We start from the raw sequence: 16,536 nt of genomic DNA, 5'->3' as shown, positions 1-16,536 counted from the left end.
AGCGATGTGGAGCATCTTTTCATGTGCCTCTTGGCCATCTGAATTTCTTCTTTGGAGATGTGTGTGTTCAGATCCTCTGCCTATTTTTTAGTCGGGTTATTTGCCTTTTGGTTGTTGAGGTGCATGAGCTCTTTATATTTCGGCTGTCAACCCCTTATGATATATGTCATTTATGAATATATCCTCCCATACTGTAGAGATGCCTTTTTCTTCCACTGATGGTGTCCTTTGCTGGACAGAAGCTTTTTATGTTGATAGAGTCCCACTTGTTCATCTTTGCTTTTGTTTCCCTTGTCCGAGGAGGCATGTTCATGAAAAAGCTGCTCATGTTTATATTCAAGAGACTTTTGCCTATGATTTACTTCTAAGAGTTTTATTGTTTCATGACTTACATTCAGGTCTTTGATCCATTTCGAGTTTACTCTTGTGTATGGAGTTGGACCGTAATCCCATGTCATTCTCTCTCTCACATGTAGCTGTCCAGTTTTGCCAACACCAGCTGTTGAAGAGGCTGTCATTTCCCCATTGTATGTCCGTTACTATGGCTTTGTAGTACGGCTTGAAGTTGGGAAGCGAGATCCCCCCTGCTTTCTTCTTCCTTTCTCAGGATTGCTTTGGCTGTTCGGGGTCTTTTGTGGTTCCCTATGACTTTTAGAACTGTTTGTTCCAGTCTGTTGAAGAATGCTGTCGGTATTTAGATAGGGATGGTTCAGGGACCTGGTTTGTGTGTCAAGTTCTTGGGGGTTGTCTGGTCGGGTAAAGCTACAGTTATCCCAGATGTGGTCATAGGCAAGGTCCAGGCTTTCCCCACCCCTACCACTGTGGCATTGAGTCGTCCAAGAGCTTTTGGGTGTTTTGGGCTCCTGGAGGGGGTTTACCCCGCACTTGGCACAAATTCTGAAGGCCTCATGCCAGTCGGTACAAAAGGGCATCAGGTGGGACCGTGATGAGACCTGTGCAGCTGTGTTCACTGCTACTGAGCAGGCAGTCAAGGCCGTTGTAGTCCTTGAGTGTAATGGATTCATGAAGGCCCTGTGAGCTAGATGTTCATGTAAACGGAGACGGTTATGGATGGGGCCTTCGGCAGTGGCTTGAGTGGACACGCCAACCTGTTGGATTCTGGTCACAATTATGGAAAGGAGCAGAGGTCTGGTGGCCGTTAGTAGAGGAGCAACTGGCTTCTGTGTATCACGCCTTGCTGGCTATGGAGCCCATCACGGGAACAGCTCCGACCAAGGTAATAACCATCTATCCCATCGCGGGGTGGGTGCGAGTCTGGACCCAAAGCCAGGGAGTGGCATGGCACAGAGGCCTCCACTGGCCAACTAGGGGCGCAAACTTGCAGCAGCACAGCACCATCTCCGACAGCCCCTTGAGTGGAGATCTCCGATGCTTATTTGGGTAAGGGACATACACGCGTGGAAAGCAAGAAGAACTTGCACTTGAGCCATTGGTAGGCGAGAGTCCTTATCAGCAGGGAAAAGCCCCTATACCTGAAGATGCTTGGTATACAGACGGCTCCACCCGTGGGCAGCCCCCGAAGTGGAGGGCTGTGACTTTCCGTCCTAAGACTAAGACAACATGGGTGTTAGAGGACGGAGAGGGGAAGAGCAGTCAGTGGACTGAGTCACGGGCAGTATGGCTCCCGATCACCCAGGATGATCACGCCCTCCCCTCTAGTTGTGTGCAGGGGTCATACCTGCGTGTGTTCCTCGGCCTGTGGCTCGGGGCGGTGTCAGTGTCTGGAAGGGTGACTTCCTAAGCCGACACAACGAGGCGCTCTGTCTGCACCTGAGGATCCAGACTTCCCTTCTTCTGGGCCGGTGAGCCCAGGCCTCCGTGGTCCCGGGAGCGCTCACACAGCGAGCAGGCTGCGGTCTCGCTTCCACACCGGGAGCTCTGGGTCAAACGCTTGGATCTGGAAGGCAGGTGGCTCTGGCCTCAGGTGGCCCCTCCTTCCTCGCCCAGCCTCCAGTTCCTTCTCGCCTCAAGATCCCACGATCCCGTGTTCCCCCCACTGCAGTCCGGCCCCCCCACCCCGAGATCCCAGCTGCTCACGCACCTCCTCACACTCTTCCCGGGAGACCCAGGCCTTCCAGCCCATGGATTGGGCGAATTGGACTCGCTGTTGGTGGAACAGAAGACGCTGGGAACGGTCGTTCCCATAGAGGAGCCAAAGGATGTCCTGTTTGGGGCCCTCGTCGTCCTCCTCCATGTCGTTGGCCAGGTAGCTGGGGAGAGACATCGGGCTACTGGTCAGGAGCAAGACGGGAAGGATCCCCAGCCGAGGTCAGCGTCCAAGGAGAGGCACAGGCTGAACTTGACAAAGGACCTACGGGAGCCCTACCAGCGTCACACAGGGCCACCCAGTCATCAAGAAGCCACTGCGGGGCAGGGACCTGAAGGGCACCTCTCACAGCTGGATGCTGAAGACAAAGGCCCTCGGGGAGGCCTGAGGGCGAGCAGTGCAGTTTCCATGCAATGTCCCCATCATCTTCCCTGTGCCCTTTAAAGCGGTTGTATGTGCGCACCCTGTGGCTCCCTGCGGAGTGAGCATGTGTGCGTATCCAGAGGGCAGGAACTGACTAGCCGGTTTCTGTAGTCCTAGCTTCCCTACCATGTGGCTCAGGCTGGAGGATGGGTGCCACGTGCCCTTCTCAAGGCTCTCCTCCCAACCCTCCTAGTCCCTGGCACGGAATGCAGTGTACAAGATTTCGTTGAATGAATGGATGGACGGATGGACGGACGCTTTTGTCTCACAGTCAAATGCCATACTGATCGCCTCATGGACTCAGTGTAGCTTAAACGTTTGCAACACAAAGTAGCGTGCTGAGGGCTTTATGAACATGTGGATATTTTGACAAGACCTGCCTGCAACGGTGTCTGGTCTGATGGTTTGGAGAAGGGGAGGGGGGAGTTAGGAAGTGAAGTAACTATTACCTGGAACGTGACATGACACTAGGATTTTAGCTGATGTGCTACTGGGGGACTGCAGTTAGGGGTCCAGGGGAGGCGTGGGAACAGTTGTGCTCCTTGCACCGACTTTAAGGATAGGTCATTTTCTTCCAATATATATATGTCTGAAAGACACCTACAAGTCAGAAGACACAATGTGAAAACAGAGGGAAGGGATTTCAGACGGAGCATTGGAAGAAAGCAGTGCAATGTCAGGACCATAAGCAAGTGTGATGCTGACTGTGGGGAGGGTTGAGTTCAGACTGAGAAGGCTGGCCTCGGCTTAGAACCCCCTTAGCCGGTGGCATTGCTGAGGAGGGGCGGGGAGCATTAGACCTGTGTTCTCCGAGGATTTGGGGCGTGTAAAGCCTCGTAGGGAGCACGGGTGGGGAATGCTTACACTCGGTCTGTGTCACATGACGAGGGCCTGCATTGTGGCGTCCGCCTGGGAAGCCAGAGGAGGACGGTCCACTTGATGTGGACTCAGGCAGGAGAGCGGCCGAGGCTTCTGAGGGAGGCGGTGCGGTCTCAAGCCTGGCCACCTGGGGACAGCGTGGTGCCCATTCTGTCCCTCCTCAGGAGGGTTTTGTGTGGTCTTTTGTTCGTTCCAGTGTTTTAACTGGTGTTAGGGTTGTCTGTCTCCACAGACAACAGTATAGAAACCGCTCTGTTATAATCCTATCCTTGGTATACCAAAGTGAACAGTACACGTGGAGTACAAAAGAGAACAGATGCAAGGTCAGAGTCCCACACCTCTCCCTCCGCCCTCCCAGAGGACTGAATGTTGACGGCCGGCCACTGACAGCAATACTCACAGAGCTATGAAGAAGTGAATTCGCTGGTACTGCCCGGAGGGGAGGCCAGCCCGGCTGAAATACGCTATGACCATGGCCAGGAGATACTGAGGAAGAGGAGAACGCCACAGGACAGCGGTCACATCCCAGAAGAGGAAGGACGGAAGGACGGAGGGGTGAGGGAGGGGGAGGCTGGGGGCAGACCCCGCCCGTGTGGGGAGAGGGACTTTAGGACGCTCCTGGATGGCAGGCTTTGCCGGTGGGACGCTGGTTGTTTAGGACAGCCGCCATCAGAAGGGTCTTTGATAAGCTGGCACAAAGGGGAGTCCCCAGGGCTGAGGCGAGAAGGGGCTTGCGGTGGCAGGCAAAGGGGCGGACCCCAGAGGAGTGGGGGTGGGGGCAGGGCTGCCCCTTCCCACGCAAGGAGCCTCCAGGCCCCGCAAAGGGCAGTGTGGACAAGGCTCCGAGTTGGGGAGAGAGGCGAGACTGGGGGTTTAGAAGGCATCCCTCCAGCCCCCCAGGGTAGATGCTGGAGAGGGAACACATCTCAGTGGACAAAGTTACCTTGTCAGATACCCTCAGATTTTTGTCCCAGGCCAGGAATATTTTCACAACAAGGTCCCCTGGGAAGAGAGGCACAGGTTAGACGGACAGCCGGAGCAGGGCCGAGCAGAGAGCAGCCGTGCGTGCTGACGGGACCTTTCGGGGTGGGGAGGCCGAGGTGCACTCGTTGGGCCAGAAAGGTGGTGCCATCCTTCTTCGGTGGCTTGGCTGGGGGTGGGGGGCAGGTGTCAGTAGGTGATGTGCACAGGTCTGATCCTACCGAAGGTGGTGCTCCGTCACCGTGCAGGGAGGCATCGTCTCCCTTGACGGTCACATCAGCGCGCCCAATGGCCTGTCAGCACCCCGCACGCTGACGGAGGCATTTAGATTTGAGAGCCCCAGGGGTGCAGTGGAAGCCGAGCTTTTGTGTGCCGAGTGCAGACTGCTTCTGCCTGTGGCCTAATCCTGCCTCATTTCTAAGTGTCCCCGGAGGAGTCCTCTGGGAACAGAGAGGTCACCAACTGACAGGGAATTCTTTTCCATTGGAAAAGTCTAGTCGCTGGAAGTTTCTCTAAAGGGGAATGGGCTCAGGGTTCCCCCTACCAAGCAGCCTTTTGAAGGCCTCGTGGTGCTCGGGCAGCACCGGGGACACCCGCCGTCGCTTCAGCCTCATCTTGAGGCCACACAGCTTGTCCAGGTCCCAGGCGTCCTGCTCGCCCGTGGCTGCCTCCTCCGACTCCTCCTGGAAAGCGGCCGACCTCTCCCGCTTCCCGGGCCGGCCGGAGCCCTCTGGCAGAGGGCTGCTGTGTGCCTGGGCTGCTGGGCAAAGAAACCAGGCGAGAGCGTCCAGCTGTTGCCTTTGGGATTCATCCCTTGGTCCCCGTGTCCCTTCCCACTCCAATCCAACTACCCCCAAAAGACAAGCTGCCCCCAGTGTCTCTGCTGTCACAGACCGTGGCCTTCTCCCCAGCCATCTCTCCATCCTTCTCCTTTACTGGCAGCCATTTCTAAGTGTCCCCGGAGGAGTCCTCTGGGAACAGAGAGGTCACCAACTGACAGGGAATTCTTTTCCATTGGAAAAGTCTAGTCGCTGGAAGTTTCTCTAAAGGGGAATGGGCTCAGGGTTCCCCCTACCAAGCAGCCTTTTGAAGGCCTCGTGGTGCTCGGGCAGCACCGGGGACACCCGCCGTCGCTTCAGCCTCATCTTGAGGCCGCACAGCATGTCCAGGTCCCAGGCGTCCTCCTCGCCCGTGGCTGCCTCCTCCGACTCCTGGAGAGCGGCCGACCTCTCCCGCTGCGTGCGCCGGCCGGAGCCCTCTGGCGGAGGGCTGCTGTGTGCCTGGGCTGCTGGGCAAAGAAACCAGGCGACAGCGTCCAGCTGTTGTCTTTGCGATTCATCCCTCGGTCCCCGTGTCCCCTCCCACTCCACTCCAACTACCCCCAAAAGACAAGCTGCCCCCAGTGTCTCTGCTGTCGCAGACCGTGGCCTTCTCCCCAGCCATCTCTCCATCCTTCTCCTTTGCTGGCAGCCATCTGCCCCCATCCACTTTGCCATTGTTCCGTCTCCCCGTTCTCAACACCCTTCCTCATTTAGATAATTCCTCCAGGTGCCCTTCCCCGTGTGTGTCCTTGTCCCCACACCTACACTCTCGTCCTCCAGTGCCTGGCCTTCTGAGTGTCTCCTTCCTTCACACAAGCCCCCCTGGGTAGGCCTTCCTGCCGTCGGCTCCCCGTCCTCAAGCCCCTCGTCCCTCCGCTGCCTCACCTGGCGGTCCTGGTCTCTGTGCGTCCAGCATCACATCCGGCTGGTGCCCGGAGGGGCCAGGCTGGGGCCTCTGGCTCACAGCCTGGGAACTCGATGGAACACTGGCCATGATTTCTGCCCAAGTCTCACCCTCTCCGGGACCAGACCCTGTCCAAAATCCTCTTGTGGATTCTCACTGAATGTGAGCCCGTTATCCCTACTCCAGGCTAAGGAGATGCTAGGAGTAGAGAAAGCTCTGAGAAGGTGCTTCTGGCTACCTTTGCTGCCAAGCACCTACCAACCAGGAGGGTTGGAACCCTTGTGAGGTCATAGGTTGCTGCAACCTAGCAACTAGTTTGAAGGAAAAGCAGGCAACTGCCAGTCCAATCCGAACAGGGGCAAACAAGGTCTCCTGCCACTGGCCCAAGTTGTGACCACCCCCCAAGATGATCCTCGAGCCGTCCAGGTCACCTTTCAGCCCTCCCCCACAGATGACGTGTCCTCTCCACTCTCCACTTGACACACGGGTGGACTCTCGCCCTCTGTCACGTTCTCCTACGGAGCATGTCTAGTGAGTGGCTAGGAAATTCAGGGTAAGCAGAAACAGTCAGCCCTACAAGAGTGACATAGGTAGGTAAGAAAGATCCCAGGTACATTGACTTGGACTCAAAAGTTAAGTTTAGAACACTTGGCAGAACAGAGCTCTTGTGCTCAATGTTCACTGACACTAGGTTCAGGATTCTGTACAGAGGGACGCATCCTCACCCCTCAGGCACCTTTGAGCCCAAGAGAACATTTTGAGGACCTGGAATCATAGAATATGGTACCCGTGCTCACGCCCACTTCAAATGGTGCCTACAATTTCAGCAAGTCTATGGCTTTCCCAGAGCCTGCCCCTCAATTCCAAGAAAGTCTATTCTCTGTATAAAACTTCTGATCGTGCATATCACCTTCACCCAGAAATGTCACCATCTTTTGTGTATGCTATGAATAAAAAGTCACATGCACAAAAAGACTTAGTGGTAAAACGTCCAATTCAGGACACAGGAGGATGTTTTGTGAAGGTGGGGGCACACAGGGGCAGAGACGCAGCCCGGAAATCAGCCACTTGAAGGCCTGCCGTAAGCCGGGCGGCTCCTCCTGAGCTCCGGGCCTCTACTTTTCACCCGGGCATCTGAATCTCGTGTTTTCTTTTTCAGTATTTACTGTGGTAAAATAACATAACATTTACCACTTGAGCCATTTTTGAGGGGATAGTTCTGTGGCACTGAGCACTTTGAAATTTTGCAGCCATCCCCTACTATCCCATCTCCATATCGACACTGCGCACCCGTTAAAGAACACCTGCCGGGTGTAGTCTCCCTTCCGGTCCCTGGCACCCACCATCGCTCCCCTCTGTCTCTGTGGCTTTGGCTCTTCTGGGTCCCTCATTTAAGTGGAGTGCTATAAAAGTGGTATGTGTGTGTGCGGCTTATTTCATTCAGCACACACTTGTAGACAGCTTTCCTAATGACAACCCTGAATTCGTTGCAGTGTGTGGCTTATTCTTGGTGCCTATCTAAGCCAAGGGCCTGCTGCCTAAGGAAGAGTTGGTGCATGTAATTTTTGCAGACGTCAAAACACTGTGATCCAAGTTGTGGTTTGTGTATTTGGCCTTGCAGTTCTGACGGTTTTCGATTCATGTTTATTGTTAGGTGTGTAAACGCTGAAGACTGTTGTATCCTCTTGGTTAATTAACCACTTTGTCGTTGTGAAATGGCCTGTTTTGTCCCTGTTAGTATTCTGACATGGACTTTCTCTGACATTTATAGAGCCTCCCCAGACTTCTTTGGGCATGCTGAATCTTATTCCGTCCTTTTACTTTTAAGTTTGCATGTTTCTATTTAAAGTGATTTTCTTGTAGACAGCATATGATTGGCTCTTACCTTTTTATCCAGTCTGACCATTTGTGCCTGTTAACTGGGGTGTTGAGACCACTTCCATCTGACACAACTATTGGTTTAACTGGGTAGCTTGTGGTCTGTTGTCTTTGCTGTCTGTCCCATCTTCTTTGTTTCCTTTTTCTTCTTTGTCTTCCTTCCTTTCAGTTCATTGCATTTCTGTGATTCCATTGTGTAACCTTTGTTGTGTTGTTGGCTATAACACTGTTATTTTAAGAGGTGCTCTAAGGTTTATACTATACACCTTTGATTTAGCATAGTTTTCCTTCAAGTGATCTATCATTTCACTGGACTGTAAGAAGCTCACAGTTCCTTCCAGTTCTCCCCTCTTGGTCTTTGCCGTGTTGTTGCACTTTAGTCTCACAGTAGTACCGATCCCACAATCCGTTGTTATTTGTAGTTAAACACTCAGTTAACCTTTCAAGAGACTTAACTAATAGGAGAAAATACATAGTTCCTGTTTCTTTTACTTTCATTCCTTTGTATAGATCCAGATTTTTATGTGCTCTCCTATTCCTTCTGCATGAAGGACTTTTCGGTGACATTTCTTGTAGTTAATGAAGAACCTTTCAGCTCTCGTAGGTCTGAAGATGTCTGCATTTTGCCTTCCCTTTTAAAGGGATCTTTGCTGTTTTTTCCTCCTGTACTTTAAGTATGTTCCTCGCTTACATTATTTCCAAGAGAAATTCGAGGTCGTCTTCATCTTTTCCTCTGTATGCCACATATTTTGTGTTCTTCTTCTTCTCCCTACTTTAAAATGTTCTCACTATCACCTGTCGTAGGTGATGTGCTTGATTTGTCTTGGCTGCGTTTCCCTCGTGTGTCTGTGCTTGGGGGTCATACAACTTGTTGGATCTGTGTGTTTAGGGTTTCCATCAACTTTGGGGAAAGTTTGACCGTGTGTCTTCAAATGGCCCCTTTGCTTCCCCCAGCCTCCCTTCAGGGATTCTCATTACCTGTATATTCCACAGCTTGACACTGTCCCACAGCTGACCGATGCCCTTCCTTTCCCTTTAATTTTTTTTTTCTCTACATGTTTCATTTGTAAGTGCTTCCACTGCTGTGTCTTCACATTCACTGATCCTTTTTTAGGCAGTGCTGTTATTCTAACCCAGTGTAATTTCCATCTTACGATGCTGTGTCTTTTCTATAAAGTTCTGTTTGAGTTTCTTTTTATATCTTCCCTGTCTGTACTCAGTTTTTTTTTTTTTTTTTTTTACCATAAAGAATATGATTATAAGCTGTTTCAGTGTTCTCTGCTCATTGTAACATCTGTTCGTTCTGGGCCCATTTCAGTTGATAATTTTCCTGACGGGTTGTACTTGCCTACATTTTCCCCCAGTTTCTCGACCCCTTCTCCCCACCTATGTCTGGGTGCTCCCGCGCTGCTGCATGAGTGGAAACTCTCAGGGCAGGGGCTGTAGGGCTCACCCTGTTTATTTCCTGTCTCACGGGTTACTGTCCTTCACTGCCCGTCGATCAGTGTCTTGAAGACCATTGCTGTGCATGTGTTCTCTTGTGTTTTTTTCTGGGGTTCCATCCAGGTAGGAAGGGTAAATGCAGTCTGTGTTCATCTCGGCTGAAAGCAGAAGTCCTGATACCTATGATTTGACTCACTGTTAGAAAGGAAGCCTACACCAAGGTTCTAGGGAAATTCACCAGTTTTTTTGGTCGTGTTGAATTTTTTACATTTAGATCCCTGATCCAACTGGAGTTTGTTTATTTTTTCTATTAAGGTATCATTGATATGCAGTCTTATGCTCAGGTTTCACATGAGCCACATTATGCTTACCACGTCCCCCCTGTTATCAAGTCTCCACCACATAACCCCATTGCAGGCACTGTCCCATCAGCATAGTAAGATGCTGTAGCATCAATACTTGTCTTCTCTGTGCTACACTTCCTTCCCCGTGCACCCCTATATTACGCGTGTTAATCATAATGCCCCTTAATCCCCTTCTCCGTCCCTCCCTTCCCACCCACCCTTCCCAGTCCCTTTCCCTTTAGTAACTGTTAGTCCATTCTTCAGTTCTCTGAGTCTGCTGCCGCTTTGTTCCTTCAGTTTTTGCTTTGTATTCATACTCCACAGATGAGTGAAATCATTTGGTACTTGTCTTGCTCCACCTGACTTATTTCACTAAGCATAATACCCTCCAGCTCCATCCATGTTGTCGAAAATGGCAGGATTTCTTTTCTTCTTATGGCTGAATGAATAATATTCCATTGTTTATATGTACTGCATCTTCTTTATGTATTCATCTACTGATGGACACTGGGGTTTCTTCCATTTCTTGGCTATTGTAAATAGTGCTGCGATAAAGAAAGGGGTGCATATGTGTTTTTCAAACTGGGCTGCTGCATTCTTAGGGTAAATTCCTAGGAGTGGAATTCCGGGGTCAAATGGTATTTCTACTTTGAGTTTTTTGAGGAACCTCCATACTGCTTTCCAGAATGTCTGAACCAATTTACATTCCCCCCAAGCAGGGTTAGGAGGGTTCCCCTCTCTCCACATCCTTGCCAGCATGTGTTGTTGTCTGTCTTTTGAATGCTGGCCATCCTGACTGGTGTGAGGTGATATCTCATTGTGGTTTTAATTTGCGTTTCTCTGATGATTAGCGATGTGGAGCATCTTTTCATGGGCCTGTTTGCCATCTGAATTTCTTGTTTGGAGAAGTGTCTGTTCAGACCATCTGCCCATTTTTTAATTGGATTATTTGCTTTTGTTTGTTGAGGTGCGTGAGCTCTTTCTATATTTTGGAGGTCAACCCCTTATGGGATGTGTCATTTATGAAAATATTCTCCCATACTGCAGGATGCCTTTTTGTTCTATTGATGGTGTCCTTTGCTGTACAGAAGCTTTTCAGCTTGATATAGTCCCTGTTGTTCATTTTTGCTTTTGTTTCCCTTGCCCGGGGAGATACGTTCATGAAGAGGTTGCTCATGTTTATGTCCAAGAGATTTTTGCCTATGTATTTTTCTAAGAGTTTTATGATTTCCTGACCTACATTCAGGTCTTTGATTCATTTTGAGTTTACTTTTGTGTATGGGGTTAGACAGTGATCCAGTTTCACTCTCTTACATGTTAGCTGTCCAGTTTGCCAACACCAGGTGTGGAAGAGGCCGTCCTTTCCCCATTGTATATCCATGGCTCCTTAATCATACGTTATTGATCATATATGTTTGGGTAAATGTCTGGACTCTTTATTCCATTCCACTGGTCTCTGGGTCTGTTCTTGTGCCTGTACCACATTACTATGGCTTTGTAGTACGGCTTGAAGATGGGAAGCGAGATCCCCCCTGCTTTCTTCTTCCTTCTCAGGATTGCTTGGCTGTTCGGGGTCTTTTGTGGTTCCCTATGACTTTTAGAACTATTTGTTCCAGTTTGTTGAAGAATGCTGTCGGTATTTTGATAGGGATGGTTCAGGGACCTGGTTTGTGTGTCAAGTTCTTGGGGGTTGTCTGGTCGGGTAAAGCTACAGTTATCTCAGATGTGGTCATAGACGAGGTCCAGGCTTTCCCACCCCTACCACTGTGGCAGTGAGTCGTCCAAGAGCTTTTGGGTGTTTTGGGCTCCTGGAGGGGGTTTACCCCGCACTTGGCACAAATTCTGAAGGCCTCATGCCAGTCGGTACAAAAGGGCATCAGGTGGGACCGTGATGAGACCTGTGCAGCTGTGTTCACTGCTACTGAGCAGGCAGTCAAGGCCGTTGTAGTCCTTGAGTGTAATGGATTCATGAAGGCCCTGTGAGCTAGATGTTCATGTAAACGGAGACGGTTATGGATGGGGCCTTCGGCAGTGGCTTGAGTGGACACGCCAACCTGTTGGATTCTGGTCACAATTATGGAGAGGAGCAGAGGTCTGGTGGCCGTTAATAGAGGAGCAACTGGCTTCTGTGTATCACGCCTTGCTGGCTATGGAGCCCATCACGGGAACAGCTCCGACCAAGGTAATAACCACCTATCCCATCGCAGGGTGGGTACGAGGCTGGACCCAAAGCCTGGGAGTGGCATGGCACAGACTCCTCCACTGGCCAAATGGGGGTGCATACTTGCAGCAGCATAGCATCCTCTCCAATAGCCCCTTGAGTGGAGATCTCCGATGCTTATTTGGGCAAGTGACGTATACGAGTGGAAAGCAAGAAGAACTCGCACTTGAGCCATTGGTAGGCGAGAGACCTTATCACCAGGGAAAAGCCCCTATTCCTGAAGATACTTGGTATACAGACGGCTCCACCTGTGGGCAGCCCCCGAAGTGGAGGGCTGTGGTTTTCCGTCCTAAGACTAAGACAACATGGGTGTTAGAGGAGAGAGAGGGGAAGAGCATTCAGTGGACTGAGTCACGGGCAGTATGGCTCATGTTCTCCCAGGACGATCGTGCCCTCTCCTCTAGTTGTGTGCACCGACAGCTGGGCTGTGTGCCGGGCTTGACCCTGTTGCCGCCGACATGGTGCCATGCCAACTGGATGGTTCGTCACTGGCCCCTTTGAGGGCAAGAGCTGTGGCAAGACCTATGAGCCTTAGTCAGACTCAGACAGTTACTGTCTATCGTGTGTCTGGCCATTTGCCTTTGGCATCCCCAGTGAATGATGAAGCAGACACATTATTTGCCCACATGCGTTGGCTGGGAAGGAAAGCCTGCCTCTGCTGTAGCCCAATGTTTGTGTCTGCGTTTGTTGCACACATTGCAAAAGACAATGTAGGCTACTGTAATCAAGACAATTTGGTACTGGAACAAGAACAGACCCATAGATCAATGGAAGAGACTACGGAGTCCTGATATAAACCCACCCATACATGGTCAATTAATATACGATAAAGGAGCCATGGATATACAGTGGGGAAATGAGAGCCTCTCCAACCGCTGATGTTGGCAAAAGTGGACAGCTACTTGCAAGAGAATGGTACTGGATTATTCTTTAACCCCATACACAAAGGCAAACTTGAAATGGATTAAAGACTTGAACGTAAATCATGAAACCATAAAACTCTTTGAAGACAACTTAGGCAAACATCTCCTGAATATAAGGATGAGCAAGTTCTTCCTGAACGTATCTCCTGGAGCAAGGGAAACAAAAGCAAAAATGAACTCATGGGACTACATCAAACTAAAAAGTTTCTGTATGGCAAAGGACACCATCAACAGAACAAAAAGGCATCCTAAAGTATGGGAGAATATATTTGTAAATGACATTTCCGACAAGGGGTTAACACCCAAAATATATAAAGAACTTACACGCCTCCACACCCAAAAAGCAAATAACCCGATTAAGAAATGTGCAGAGGATGTGAAGAGAGACAGTTCTCCAAAGAAGAAATTCAGATGGCCAACAGACACATGAAAAGATGCTCCACATCACTAATCATCAGGGAAATGCAAATTAAAACCACAATGAGCTATCACCTCACACCAGTAAGGATGGCCATCATCGAAAAGTCTAAGAACAACAGATGCTGGCGAGAATGTGGAGAAAGCGGAACCCTCCTACACTGCTGGTGGGAATGTAAGCTAGTTCAACCATTGTGGAAAGCAATCTGGAGGTTCCTCAAAAAAAAAATAAAAATAGAAATACCATTTGACCCAGGAATCCCACCCCTTGGAATTTACCCAAAGAATACAACTTCTCAGATCCAAAAAGACATATGCACCCCTATGTTTATCGCAGCGCTTTTTACAATAGCCAAGATGTGGAAGCAACCTAAGTGTCCATCAGTAGATGAATGGGTAAAGAAGATGTGGTACATATACACAATGGAATGCTATTCGGCCATAAGAAAGAAACAAATCCTACCATTTGGAACAACATGGATGGAGCTGGAGGACATCATGCCCAGTGAAATAAGCCAGGCAGAGAAAGACAAATGCCAAATGATTTCCCTCATTTGTGGAGTATAACAATGAAGCAAAACTGAAGGAGCAATATAACAGCAGACTCAGAGACTCCAAGAAGGAACTAGTGGTTACCAAAGGGGAGGGGTGTGGGAGGGCGGGTGGGGAGGGAGAGAGGGAGAAGGGGATTGAGGGGTATTATGTTTAGTACACATGGTGTGGGGTATGACGGGGAGAACAGTGTAGCACAGAGAAGGCACATAGTGGATCTGTGGCATCTTACTACACTGACGGACAGGGACTACTTTGGGGTATGGGTGGGGACTTGATAATATGGGTAAATGTAGTAACCACATTGTGTTTTCATGTGAAACCTTCATAAGAGTGTATATCAATCATGCCTTAATAAAAAATGAATTAAAAAAAAAAAGAGAATGTGGGCTGTAGCCCGTCGGTGGGGCTTGCCATTGACGTTTGAAGAAGTCAGCAGAGCCCCGAAGGAGTGCCTGTGGGATTATGATGGGGATTATGTTCAATCTACAGCCGTTATAGGAAGAAGCATCATCCAACTGAATCTTCGAATACGTGAACACGTCACCTCTTTTCATTTATTCAAGTCTTCCTTAGTTTTTCTCAGTAATGTTTTTTATTTTTTTATTAAGGTATCATTGATATTCAATGTTATGAAGGATTCACATGAGCACCGTGGTGGTCACTAGATTCACCCATATTACCAAGTCCCCCCACCCCCCATCGCAGTCACTGTCCATCAGTGTAGTAAGATGCTGTGGAGTCACTGTTTGTCTTCTCTGTGCTGTACTGCCCTCCCCACTACCCCCCTACATTATGTGTGCTAATCGTAATGCCCTTTAATCTCCTCCCCCCTCTCTCCCCACACACCGTTTCTCAGTATGTTTTCCTGTTTTCACTGAAGTTTGCCAGCGGTCCCCTCCCCATCCCCTACACCTGAGGGAACGTTTCCCCCTCCCTGCTGGATGCAGCGTCCTCTCCCTAGCGACAAGGTTCCCGCCGTGGAGCGAGCGGCCCTAGGTCTGAGGAACGTGGTGTCGTAAAGCCGCGAGTGTCGTAAACCAGGTGCGGCGCGGAGAGGCGGAGGACGTGGCTGGAGCATTGGGACGGCCGCAGGAGGAGCAGACGGCCGGCCTCAGGTGTGGGCGCGGAGAGCCGGCGGTGCAGCAACGGTGAGTAGCGGAGGGGAGCGGGGAGCGGCGGAGTGAGGGGGAGCCGGGCAGCTGGGGCGGCCGAGCAGGAGCGGCCAAGTGGATCGGAGCGCTGTCTGCCCGCCGCAGCTGCCGGAGCCGCGCCGCGCCGCGCCGCGTCCGCTCCGCTCTCCCTGAGCCGTCGCGTCTCTCCCCTGGTCTGTGTCCGGCTGGCCGCTCCTGCCGCCGCTGCCGCCCCCCGGGACGGTTCGCCGCCGCCGCCTCCCCGGCGCTGGGCGGGCGGCCGGGACGCGGCCGGCCAGTTTTCTGGTCTGGGCGGAGCGGGTTTTGCCCGGTCTTCAGCCCCTCGCCGGGCCGGGCCGGGCCGGGCCGGGCCGGGCCCGGCTGCGGGCTGCATGTCGGCGCGCGCGGACCGGGCTGGGCCGGCGGCGATGAGGTTGGGACCGGCCGGCGAGGCGCGCCCGCGGAATGGGGGGCGGCGGGCCGGGGGCGCGGGGCACTCAGCGGCCCCGCTCCTCGGGTCCCGGCTGGCCACGGCGAGGCGAGCCCCGGGAGTGCGGTCCACGTTCCGTGGGGGGCTGGCATGGCGGCCGGGGACTCCGGGCATCAGCGGGCACCTACTTGCCGCCGTGGGAGACCTGGAGCTGGCGGCGAGCTGGGCGGCAGGTGACTTTGCGGAGTTGTTACCCGGTCTCAGGGACGGGGAGGCACCAGAGACAGATCCCCTCGCCCGGGAGAGCTGCTTTTCCGCGCCGGGATGGCGCTCTGCGTGGACGCCTTTTTTCTCTTTGGTGTTTTTGGGGGAAGTTGTTATCCGGCCAGAGTCGCGGAGCGCTGCACCCGGGTAATGGAGCTTGGATGGCGCGCTGGGCCTTGGGTGGCAGGCGGGTGGGGGAGGAGCGAACGGACCGAGGGTCGTGCGCGTCCGCTGCCGGCGTTGCAGCTGCAGTGTTTATTGATTTGTGTGAGTTGCTTGCGTGTGTGCTTATCTCGGGGGCGATTCTGTGCTGTTCTCTACCTCTTGTTCAGTGAGCAGTGAAATGTCTGCTGCCTGCTGTTGTCTGGACAGGTCCTGTGGCGAGAGGAGGGAGACTTGTGCGCCCGGAGGCGGCGGGCACTGGCGAGGTCCCCCGCCTAGAGATCGGGTACCTGTTTGTATAGTAATGGGCGGCAACGACCCTGCCGCCGGCTGCAGCCCAGGCTGTGTTAGGAATTTCGCGTAGGTTTCTGACCAAGCGGCTCCTTTTGGCTCCTGCGTTGTATGTATGTCTGTATGTCTGTAAGTATGTAAGTATGTATGTATGTATGTATTTGTTTGTTTATTTATTTATTTGTTTGTTTAACTATCTAGTTAGTTAGTTAGTATCATTAATATTCACTTACCTGAGCAGCATAGTGGTTACTAGATTGTCCCCATTATCAAGTCCCCACCACATACCCCATTACAGTCACTGTCCTGCGTTATTTTTCAAACGAGTTTTTAGGACTAGGGCAGTAAAGGTGCCTATGTTGGTGGGATTGCTGTACCTTCCAGTAAAATGAGGAAATGTGT

At 51.6% G+C, this 16,536-nt stretch overlaps 1 pseudogene; it reads right to left on the bottom strand.

The window, feature by feature from the left end:
- Positions 1-1,479: 1,479 nt before the first annotated feature.
- LOC130679177 (putative speedy protein E7) lies at positions 1,480-6,932 on the bottom strand (annotated as a pseudogene).
- Positions 6,933-16,536: the final 9,604 nt, after the last annotated feature.

Source organism: Manis pentadactyla, chromosome 10 (genome assembly GCF_030020395.1).
Source record: "Manis pentadactyla isolate mManPen7 chromosome 10, mManPen7.hap1, whole genome shotgun sequence".
Taxonomy (NCBI): Eukaryota; Metazoa; Chordata; class Mammalia; order Pholidota; family Manidae; genus Manis; species Manis pentadactyla.
Note: the sequence above shows the minus strand (reverse complement) of the source record. Positions and strands in the feature narration are given on the sequence as shown.